At 39.5% G+C, this 12300-nt stretch overlaps 1 pseudogene; it reads left to right on the forward strand.

The window, feature by feature from the left end:
• The first annotated feature begins 7486 nt into the window (after positions 1 to 7486).
• LOC100070030 (small ribosomal subunit protein uS2 pseudogene) lies at positions 7487 to 11408 on the forward strand (annotated as a pseudogene).
• Positions 11409 to 12300: the final 892 nt, after the last annotated feature.

Raw genomic sequence — 12300 nt, forward strand, 5'->3', positions numbered from 1 at the left:
ACTTTTCCAGATTTCTATAGAGAGCTAAAGCACAATGATAAGTGAGGAACTTTTTAAATCTCTTGCGTCAGGGATAAAGTGAGGCATAACTGGACAAAGTCTGTGTTAGAATTGAAAGTATACTCAAGTGAATCTGACTTAAAATATCTATTCTCTTGACAATACAAGTACAATAAAAACGGATTGTTTTTCCATTTTGATGTGTTCTGATTACAAAGTACCAAATGTGTTTACTTCTCAATGGGAGATCTGGTTTCCATGGGGACCAAGCCAACCTCATCTGCTGTTTTGCAGACATGCTCTATGCACCACCTCCACTTTGGCAGAACTAGAGGGGGCTAACCACAGCCCCCCCGGCAGTGTGAGCAGCCATCCATACAGTTTCTCCTTGTTCTCCACCCCCTTCCAACAACAGAGCCCAGGAGGGGGCTTCAAGGATGTGCAGCTTTCCTCCCACTTTGAAGTCGCATCACATGGGATGCTCTTTGAAACTGGAACATTCTACGTGATGATAAACATCCACCATGTGTCACAATGTTTCTTCAAGTTACGTGTCTAATTATCTGGCAGTATAAATAGGCGCCTATTTTTTATTGTTATAATGACTTTATTACAGATTCTGCACAGATCAATGGTATTTCTTACACAGATTGATCAAATGTCTGTCATATGCTGGCAATTTGCCCTATTCAATATATGCTTTCTAATGGCTCATGTGTTCATCACGCACTTTAAATACCAGCTTGCTGTGTGCCGAGCATTGTGCTAAGCAGGAAGGATGTGGAGGCGATTAAGACCGAGGTCTTACTCTAATAGTTCAGAATCTAGAGGAGAAGAATCACCAGAAGTGGTATCTGTAAATCACTGTGGTGAGTTTAATGGTATGATATTCGTATCGGATGATGTGGGACTACAGCAGGGACCCCAATCTCATCCTGTGGCATCAAGGAAGGTGAAGGGTTCCTGAGGGCCTTGCTTAAAGAATGAGTATAAATTAGTCTGGCGAAGAAGCAGCAGCTTGAAGCAGTGAATGAAAGCAAGAACCAGCAGCTCCTGGCTTGGCAGCCAGAGGCCATTCTGCACCTGACTGAGACCTGGGCTGTAGACACAAGCAACAGCAGTGAGCTGAGGTCAGGTCATCAGTCACCCTGTGAGATGCTAGAAACTTTGGATTTTATCCAAAGCCATTGAAGAATTATAAAGATAACATCTAAAGAAGACGATTGGTCAGTTGTGTGCTTTATGAGTAATTATTCTGGAATGTGTGGAATATGTGTTTGAAAAAATGAGGTGTTTGAATAAATAGTCATTTTTTTCCAGGCCAAAACATAGCCCAGATGGATGTTAGAGACAAAACCTTTAACATCTAAAATTTAATATTTCACTGAATGCAATTCATGTGTTACCATTAAAATAAATGTGTTACATTTTTATTAATTCTACAGAGAGAATCCTAAAGAGAGAAGAGCAGTCTGAGAATGGCACCCTAGCAAGCCTACTGACAGGTACACAGCCCTGAGGCGGGAGCAGATCCGGCGTTTCTCGGGTCACTAGCAGAAACTGAACCAACAGACAAAAGATACAGGGAGCCAAGAACCTTCTCAAAGTTTGAGGTTTCCAGTGGACTATCAAAAATATAATGTTTCCTACCATTAGAAGTAGAAAGGCAGAAACCTAAAGATTTGAAGGAACTCAGAGATTATTAATTCAATTATTTTATTTTACAGAACTGCAAACCAAGGCCAAAAAGGTGAAACGATCTAATCTAAATCAAACAGGGGTCTCCACTGCTCTCTACTGAGAGGGTTTCCACTCAGCTGTGTAGAGTACAGGATAAGCAAAACACAGGTGAAGAGAGAATTTGGGGCAGTCGGAGTGACTATGAATTGTATGCTTTATGTGCTGCTTTCCTAGTCTAAGAGTCCATGGGTTTTTTGAAGAGGATGTTCCATTATAACAGATTCAAGATAAAAATCTTAGGAAATGAGTTTGAAACATTGACTCCTCTCAAGTTAAAGTTAATATATTTGAAATAACTATGTTTTTGCCATTACCTTATTCCCATTACCTTTTTACATTCCACTGTTACAAGCTTATTGAAAGTTTGGAGTTCTGCTTAGTCCCACATGGATAAGATCATTTCTCTATTCTAGAGAAGGGTACAACTAGTAGTGTGATATATATCATTACACTAATATAAATTTTATTCCTTAGGAAATTGACTTTAGTTAACTCTACTACTCATTCACAGCAATGTTTTGTAATAATTCAAGTAACGATGTAAGCAGCAGAATTAACTTAAGACATCAAGACGTCCATTAAGAGGAAAAAAACTATGATGGAGGAAAATATTTAAGTTTCTTGAAAACTAAAGAAATCTGGTAAAATGAAAAGCAAAGATTGTGAGTAGTTTGAGAAAGAGTCATAAGAAATTTTTTTGACAAACGTTAGAATATTAAATGAAAAGGTAAAGCATTTGTCTTTCATACGGAATAGTAATAACTATTATTCAATATTTCAAGTTACAAAATGTGTGGACATTTGTGTGTGTGTGGATGCCATTCAGTTCAGTCTTGGGCAATTGAAATGGGTAAATAACACCCATATGGTAAACAGCTTGGTATGCCCAGTATAAAGGAAAAGGTGTTGGCAGTGAATCTGAGAAGGAGGCATTATTATTTTCAGTCTTTAAGGTGATGTAAATGTCCAGCTTCCAGGGCTTTATTTCTTTTCTTTAGTTTTTTCCTTCTTTTCTTTCTTTTTTGTTAATATGTTAGACTTTGGCTGGGCTTTCACAGATTGAAATATTTTTCAATACTAAATGCTCATGCCCGAAAAAAGTTAGTTGCCTTGGAGTGTGATGGAAGGCAACCTAAATATTTGCTTTTATATATCAAGAATCAATTGCATTATAGAAGAGATGAAAACACATAAAATATGATTTCTTTCTGACAAAATTTTCTATTCCTTATAAAGCAACTTAGTATGTGTGAAGCAAAGATAATTTAATAATAGTAGTTATATTAACAGTTAGCATATATTGAATATTTATTATCTGCCAGGCCCGTTTTTAGTAATTTCTATGTATTGTTGAATGGATTTTCTTCCATTCCTATAATAAGTCTCTGAAATTAGCATTGTGATGATGCTAATTTTGCAGATGTGGAAATTGAAGAACAGAGAGTTTAAGTGACTTCAAATCCAGGCAATCTTGTTCCACAGCCCAACTTGTAACTACAGTGATATGATGCCTTTAGGTTGTTCTGTTTTGTGCAACATTTCACCAGCTGCAGGAGTAGGGAAGACGTTAAAGACCATGATGTTTGTGATGGAATTGGAGAAGAGCTCAGAAGTGGGAGTCAAGAGGATGCAGCTTCAAATTTCCACTATGCCAGTGGTGTGAGGTACTTAGCTTTCGGAGGCCTCACTTTCGTCATCTACAAAATGACATCATTCTTCTCATAGTGCTATTTTGAGGATTGAAAGAGATTATACACATATTACATTTAGCTAATAGTAGGCATATAATATGCTTTCAATAAATGTGAGCAGGCATATAGTATGCTTTTAATAAATGTGAACTGTTATTCATTTCATTTCATTTTGAGGGGAAGATTAGTGCTGAGCTAACATCCATGTCCATCTTCCCTATTTTATATGTGGGACGCCTGCCACAGCACGGCTTGATGAGTAGGTCCGCACCTGGGATCCGAACTGGTGAACCCTGGGCCACCGAAGTGGCGTGTGCAAACAACTGCTATGCCACTTGCCCAGCCCTGTGAACTGCTATTTTTTTTAAAGCAAAAATCTGGTGTCTAAAGAGAATACATTGTGAAAGACCAATTATGATCATTTAAGCAGAATGAAGTTTCATGTATCAAATAATTTTTGAAGTTTTTCTTTCTGAAGTAGAAGATAAGCATTAAAAAAACACTTTCATTTTTTGTTTTCATTTCATTTCATATTTCAATAGTACATATACTTAATTCTGGTGCAATGTAATAATTCTAATTCTAAATCTCTGAGCTTAGAGACTTCAAACCAATGTTTATCAAAAGTAAAAATTGAATTATTTGTCTGTGTTATGTAAAGCAATGTTTTTGAACACACAACCTCAGACTACTAACATCAGGGGTCATAAGTGTACACTTATACCACATCTGTAACTCTTTCTGAGTTTTTGCATGGACTTTTCAATAGAACTGATTTTTTTGAATTAAATGTCTATCTCTAGAAAAGTTTCGTAATAATTTCCATGTGGAAGACAATGTTTGTGTTTTGTTTTTATAGACCTGGGATCAAAGCTTTAAAATCTCACAGAAAGTTGAGGTAAACTGTCCATTTTTAACACGTTTTGAAATATGACATCTCAAAATAATACACCTTTGAAGATGAATAATATTCATTATCGTAAATTTTTTAAGCCACATGACACAATAACGTCTTTAAAACGTTTTCTTATTTTATTATGTTTTTAATGAATTTTTAGCCATTTGAAGAAAGCACATTCAGGCTGGATCGGGTAACGATGTGTGCAATACAGGAATGACTTCTAAAAGTGTAACCGAAAGAGAGTAAGCATCATATTTAGTGGGAATAGTCTGTCATAGGCAATCTGAACATGAACCAACTTTAAAAAGGCATTACACAAATATGTTAAGAAAATAAAAATCTGAGAGTAGGGCTGATGTTTTACACAAACAGAAAAAATAAAACATTACATTTTTGCTTTTTTAGAGTATAGGCTTTCAACATATTTTACACTTACGCAAAATAAACTATTGCTTAGATCTAAACATTTAAGGATTTTTACTTATAAAGAGTCAAAATCGTGGGGTTTTCAGAATCATCTGCCTTTTGAATCAATTTGGAAACTTCAAATAACTTCTAGTTTCAAGTCTGTGGAGACAAAGGGACCTTCCCGGCATGCAGGACTATCAACGTTATTTAACTAATCTTTGGACGCACCTAGGAGCAACCTAAGGTGCAGTCTGAGATAGCGGGATCCCATGTGCCTTGTTTACAGGATTCATCACTGAGGGAGATGAACCTCACCTTGAAACGCGGGCAGAATAGTCTCTTCCCGCAGTGTGCAGAAGGGCTGTGGCAGGGCTGAAATCAATAGTCACACGTGGCCTGTGAAATCAAATCGATTCGAAGTTTTCCTTCCTTGATATTAGCAATGGTAAAGGATGATTTATCAAGCTCTGTAACCACTTGGAATTCATGAATTTCAAATTAAAATTTGAGTCTTGAGTAGTAAATAAATATATCTTGGGATTATGATGGAGTTCTCAACCTGGGGTGCATGGAAGGACTTCAGGGGGTCCAGGAGCACAGGGCCATGTGACATTGTGTTCTTTTTCATTTGTATCTGCCTTTTTCTGTGAAGAGACCCCTTAATTTTTATTATATTCTTAAAGAGATCCATGAACCAAAAAAATGTAAGAATCAGTACATTGAGAGAAAGGGAACTCCAAACATCCATCATGTGTTTTAAAGAGGCTTGGAAGAATCGGCCTAATTGTAAATTTTGCGTGTCAAAAAATAATAATAATAATAATCTGTAGAGGCTCTTGAAACAGTTCAGAAATGCCATGATGAGGTGATCTGGGAGCTGTTCTTACTTCGATAGATGATCTAGTACTCCGAGAACTATGCCTGAGAATCTGAAATACATATTCACGGGGAGAGGTAAGAGTTAAAGAGTAAAAACGCCAGGGACGTTTATTTAGCAGGTATTATGCACCTGGCACTGACCCGGGTCTTTGCACACACGGGCGTCCAGAGGTGTGAGGCATCACTTGGCGGTTAGGTGCTGTTAGTCTCATTCACAGTTTAAAATAAAAAGCAGAAGGGTGCAGACCCTCAATCAAGTGAACACAGGTGGTGGAGGGCAATCTGGAGCTCCTGCCCAGGTCTGACTGGACCGCACCATCTCTGACACGTCCATGTTTTAGTTTTTGGGTGTTTAAAACAAATATTATTATTTTGTAGGTAGAAAGTGTCAGGGATTTTTTTATTCACTGGTATTCAGATGTAAGTTTGGTGCCTAGGACAAAATAGAAACTCAGTAAATGTTTGTAAAGTGAATGCATCTGGCTCTACCTACCATTTCATTAGTGAAGATATGAGAACAAGGAGGTGGAATAGTGTGTTGAAGGCCACTCACCTCGTTAGTGGCAAACGGCAGGAGAGCCCAGTGTCCTGCCTCCTAGATGAAGAATTTGTCTCCACATACGAGTGTCAAGCTGCTTCCAGAATACTCTCTCCACCCCTGGATCAGTACCGGCTCTCCGCAGTAGACGGATGATCTTTCTTTCCCTCTTCCTATAGCTTGGGGTGCAGAGAGATTGTTCTGAATCATCACAACTGAAGGTCGGTTAAGTTAGCACTCTACCCTCAACAAGTTTTCACTCTGTCCTTAAAGAGAATTTGACCTTGAATATGATATAGACTCCATCGGCTGATAGATTTCTCTAATGTTCTTTTGCTGTCTTTCTGATCTATAAAGGATCATATACTTCTTCCTCCCTGTTTTGTAAGTTCGCCTTCACTGTATCTCTAGCAACAAAAATGGAACAGGCTGCAAACTGCACTCTCTTCTTGGCTGCCTTCATTAGGAGTGCGATTTGTGTTGGCCACAGAGTCTAGCACTTGGGTTAATGTCTGCTGTTCCTGTCTTGAAATTCTTAACAAAGTGTAATTTTGAACTGAGCCTCGCAAATTATGTCGCCGGTTCTGCTTTTTATTATCCTCCTGCCAACCAGTACAAATCTGTTCTTCTTTTTATCTTCTCTGTTTTTGAAGGACATCTCCAATAACTGCCTCATTATGTAATGTTAGAAACAAAGGCTCGTCTTCAGCTTCTCCTCTCCTTGACCACCTCCACATCCAATTGTTGGAAAAGTCCTATCAATTCTAACCTCACAAGGTGTCTTACAGTGAGTCCCTCTTTTCCATTTCCACCCCATTCAATAGAAAAAAAAATTCCAGCGCTGTAACACGACTCACACTTGATTTGAAATCAGGTCTCTGCCATTTATTGGTTGTAAGACTTCTACCAAGTCAATTAACTTCTTGGATTTCTATTTTCTCATGTATGAATTAGTAAGAGTAAAACTTACCTTGAAGATTTAAGAACTAGAAGTATAATTTCACAAGTGCTTAGTACAATGCTTATTTTTAATTTAGAGAGCTTCTCATAAGACTCTTAATTTCAATTCTCTCCCAACTTCTAACAATCTTTTATCCTGATATCAGTTATGAGTGTATATTTCTGAGAAATATATTTTGTCCACAAATTATTTATTCATTCAACACTTATTGAGTATTTATTCTCGTGAAGATTTAAAACAGAGCTCCCCCCCAAAACAAATTTGAGTGCCCTCAAATTCGTTGATAACCCTGCTGTTGAGAGACGGGGTGTGGTCTCCTCCTTTGGAATCTGGGCAGGTATGGAACTGCTTCAACCAAGAGACTGAAAATGACATCATATGACTTATGGGGCTGGGTCATAAAAGGGCATGTGGCTTCCAACGTGTTTCCTGGAACACTTACTTCTGGAGCCCTGAGCCACCATGTAAAAAGTCCACTGACCCACAGGCCACCATGCTGTGAGGAAGCCAAGCCACATGGAGATGCCATCATAGTCACTAGTCACGGCCCTGTTCTTCAAGTTGTCCCAGTCCAGGCACCAGCCATGCAGGTGAACAAGGCTTCGGATGGTTCCAGCCCCCAGGTGTGAAGTCATCCCAGCCTAAATTCCTCTCAAATGAGGCTCCAGATATCATGGAGCAGGAACAAGCCACTCCCTCTCTGCTCTGTCTGCATTTCTGGGCTACAAAATCTGTAAGCATAATGAAATAGTTCTTTTAAGCCATAACTAAACTTTGGATTTATTTGTTATATAGCAATTGTAAGTGGAACAACTCCAAACTGAAAGAAAAGGACAAAAGTCCCATGTGTTCTATATGCATATATATATGTCTTGGCTGCACCTCTCTTTCCCAGCTTTCTGTCTGATGGCCCCTGTCTCTGTGCCGTAGCCCCGCTCCTTGGCAACAGGCTTTGCTTTCCAACCTTCCCTCCTTTATTTACACTGCTGGTGCTTGTTGGAAACTCTTCCCTACTGTCTTCACTCTCTTAAGACTCAGTTCACGCACTGTTCACACACTGCTTTCTCATTTAATTCTTCAATCCCTCCACCTATAAGCATAGTTTGGTCTTCTGAATCCAGATAGGACTTTTAACCTCATTTTGACGCTTTAAACATTCACCAAGCGTTATGCTTGTTCTTGGTTGTGTGCACATTTAATCTTTCCTAAGACAGAACTTAATGGGACTTATACTTTACCTACAATAAATCTCTCTTTTTAGATGGTCAGTGCTTCACTGATAACCCAGTGTTGCTCTGAATTAGAGCTGTGGAATGAGGTGCTTCTTACCTTGAAAAGGTATTTACCAGCTACAATATTTACGGATGCCAGACTTTCTTCCTTCAACTATTACCACACTACTAAATCTGTCCTTTTAGATTTTCTTGTATATTCTTGATTGTTTTCTGCACAAATATTTATTTTACAATCATCTATTAGTTTTTTAGCCACCATTGATCTCAACTCCCTCTTCTGTCCCTTAATTAACATTCTCCCAAAGATTCTCTAAACCTAGAATGAACATTGATTTTTTCTCCCTACACCACCTGACATCAACGTGATACACTTAATCATCAACTTTCACACAAGGGAAACGCTATAAAACAAGATCGAATAGGCCCCAAAGAACAATATCCTCTGAGGTACATATTATGATTTACACTTTGAATTTTACTTTAATTTAGATATCATTTATTCCCTGCCTTTCCAGAATATTGAAAGGAGCAGAGATTAGTTTAATTAAAAAAAATTACTTATATTGTAATTGCCACAGGTTTTTCTCTCCTCCCTAAGTGGCATTCCTTTGGCTTTAGGAAGAAGGAATGGAAGATAAGGAAATTTGCATTTACTATGTATGCCGGATGCTGCTGAGCAAAATCCTACTCCTCACTTCATTTGCTTACTGTATACTTTTAAAGCAAATTTCTTTCAGTCGAAGGGAAAGAGATTGTTAGACAAAGTCAGATGTTTCTGTGTCTAACCAAGGGGTATCAACTATTGTTCAAACAGCTGAATCAGACTATTTCTGTGTACTACACAAAGGACTGGCTAAATACGTGTAGCTGTAACCCAGTAATTACTGAGAGATAGACAACCCTAGGAAAGAAGTCATATAACGAATGTGGAGTTAGGCCCTTACTGAGAGTCCTTGATATCTGCAGATGTCCTGCAGCTCTCTGAACTCCAATCATGTTTTTAACCATAATTGCTTCCCTTGCATCTGTCTGGGTTGCTATCAACAGAGGCTTACCCCTTCCGGAGAAGAATAAATGGGAAGACAAGTGAATTCTGTGGAAGCTCCAATTCTGCTTTGGTGCAGATTTCTCCATAGTAAATAACAGAGTGAAGCGTTTAATAAGAGATTCAACTAAAGCAAGTGTCCTTAATTAGATTGTTCTCCACAAGGAATCAGTAGGTGCTAATGTTCCCTTGTTGGCCATAAAGTCACTGGGGGAGAAATGGCAATCACAGCATAGTCTAACCTGATGAACTTAGGTACAAAGGAAAAATGAAAACACTTTTAAGAGACCATCTTTAAGAAGGCAGCACAATTAAGATTGCCATTCACAAGAGGTTTGCAGCTCCTTCACTGTCTCTCCAGAAGGGGTTCCACAGCATCCATGGATGCCCTTCGAGGCATAACGAGATGCATTTCTGTGTGTAGATTTTAGGGATTGGAAATGTTATTAATCAAGAGAGTCACTGTGCTTTCGTTGCTTCCAGAATCTTGCAGGGCTTGTATACAGCTGCACTTAAAGACAATGAATTGTTATAAATTTGATCACATTCATCCCTGGGGCCATCTGATTGCAAAATTGCCCAACAAGCTGTTACAGTATTTTCAACTAATTAGCTAACCCGTACATTGGATTTCTTTCCTTTCTTATTTTCTTTTCTTGTCTTTATAGTATATATTTCCTTTTTCTCAAACAGTGTGAATATCTCGGTGTTTGTTGTGCTACCAAACACTCAAATCACATCTCAAATCTACCTTTTCTCATATCACTCCTCAGGTGAGAGAAATAAATGGTGCACATTTATTTTGAAATTTTATTGATTTTAAATCACAGACATTAAAGAGCAACACAGTTCAATTCAGGAACTCAGGGAACTACATTTGACCCCGGATCATGCGATTTCCTAAATCAGGGATGAGGATTCAGGAGTTCTTCAGGACATCATTATCCTAAGAAAAGAAACAGAGACACATCTTCAGTAAAAGAGATTGTTACATAGAGGAACAAATGAATTCTTCAGAAGGTGTATTTCTGCCTTGATGCAAATTTCTTCATAAAATCGTGAAGTAAAGCATTAAAAAAGGGAGTCTTTCAGTGTTACTCAGAGAGGAGTCCATACAGAGCTCCCAGTGTGACTGAAAGGGGATCTTTCACAATTCCCAGAGCCCTTGATGTCCTGCAAATGACGGAGGAGGATGTCCTCGAATTCCTTGCAGCGGGACCCCCTTCAGTGGCACCGATTTTGACTTCCCAAGTGAACAGTACATCCACGCAAGGAAAAGTGATGGGATCCACATGATAAATCTGAAGAGAACACTGGGAGAAGCTTGTGCCATCGTTGCCTTTGAAAACCCGGCTGATGTGTGTTACACCCTTCCGGAATACTGATCAGCAGGCTGTGTTGAAGTTTGCGGCTGCCACGGGAGCCACTCTTATTGCTGGCCACTTCACTCTCGGAATCTTCACTAACCAGATCCAGGCAACCTTACAAGACCCATAACTTCTGATGGTTACTGACCCCAAGGCTGACCAGCAGCCTCTCCCAGAGGTGTCTTATATTAACCCACCCACCACGCTCTGTGTAACACAGACTCTCCTCTGCCTAATGTGGACTTTGCTATCCCATGCAACGGCAAGGGAGCTCACTCAGTGGGTCTGATGTGCTGGATGCTGGCCCCAAAAGGTCTGCACATACTTAGTACCATCTCCCGTGAACACCCATGGGAAGTCATGCTTGATCTCTACTTCTACAGATATCCTGAAGAGATGGAAAAAGAAGAACAAGCCTATGCTGGAAAGGCTGTGACTGAGGAGAGTTTCAGAATGAATGGACTAATCCAGCTCTTGAGTTTGCTGCTACTCAACTCAAGGTCGCAGACTGGTCTGAAGGTGTGTATCTGTGCCTATTCAGCCACTCCCTTCTGAAGACTGGGGTGCTCAGCCCACCATGGAAGACTGGTCTGCAGCTCCCAGTGCTCAGGCCACTGAATGGGCAGGAACAACTGCTCAGTAGTCTTAAGCTGTCTTCCACAGATTCTTAAACAGAAGATGGAAATAAGGTTGATGGAAAATAAACAGTCTCTAAAAAAAAAAGGAACGATTCAACAAAAGAAACCATTTTGGAGAGAATATGTACCCCTAAAATTCATATGTTGAAGCCCTAGCCCCTCGATGTAACTGTATTTGGAGACTGGGCCTTTGGGAGGTAATTAAGGCTAAGTGAGGTCATAAGGGTGGAGCCCTTTAGCCCCTGGGACTGTTGTCCTTATAGGAAAAGGAAGAGACACCAGAGCTCACCCTCTCTTCCCACAAGAACAAAGAGAAAAGGCCCTGTGAGGATGTTACCAGAGGAGCATCCTCAAGCCGGGAAGAGAGCTCTCATCAGAAACCAACCCTGAGAGCACCTGGAATGTGGATTTCTGGCCTCCAGAACTGTGAGGACATTAATTTCTGTTGTTTAAGCCATCCAGTCTGTGGCATTTTGTTGTGACAGCCCTTGCAGAGTAACACAGCAAGTATCTGTAAATAGAGTATTTCAGAGGAAGGCAAGGATGGTTTTCCTAACAAAAAGAAAAAGGAGGTGAGGGATAGAAAAAATCTATAGTTTCAAAATAAGTGAATAAAAGTGACATAAGAGCCAACGTGGTTTGTAATAGTCGTATTCTTCCCAGGATAATCATATGAGGAGAGTGCTATGTATTACTGTCTGTTTCCCTCAAATCTGCAGTAAAACCGAAGTGTGCTGCTCACACATCACAGAACTTTGGAGAACCCAGCATACTTTGTTGTCTTCTAACTGCCTACAAGTGACCCTATCCTTTTCCTTTGTGTACTTTAGTTGAGACGCTGCAAGGGACAGTGTAAGGATGGTGAGGGGGAGCAAAATATGCCACTTTGGCATGTTG

Source organism: Equus caballus, chromosome 26, assembly GCF_041296265.1.
Source record: "Equus caballus isolate H_3958 breed thoroughbred chromosome 26, TB-T2T, whole genome shotgun sequence".
Taxonomy (NCBI): Eukaryota; Metazoa; Chordata; class Mammalia; order Perissodactyla; family Equidae; genus Equus; species Equus caballus.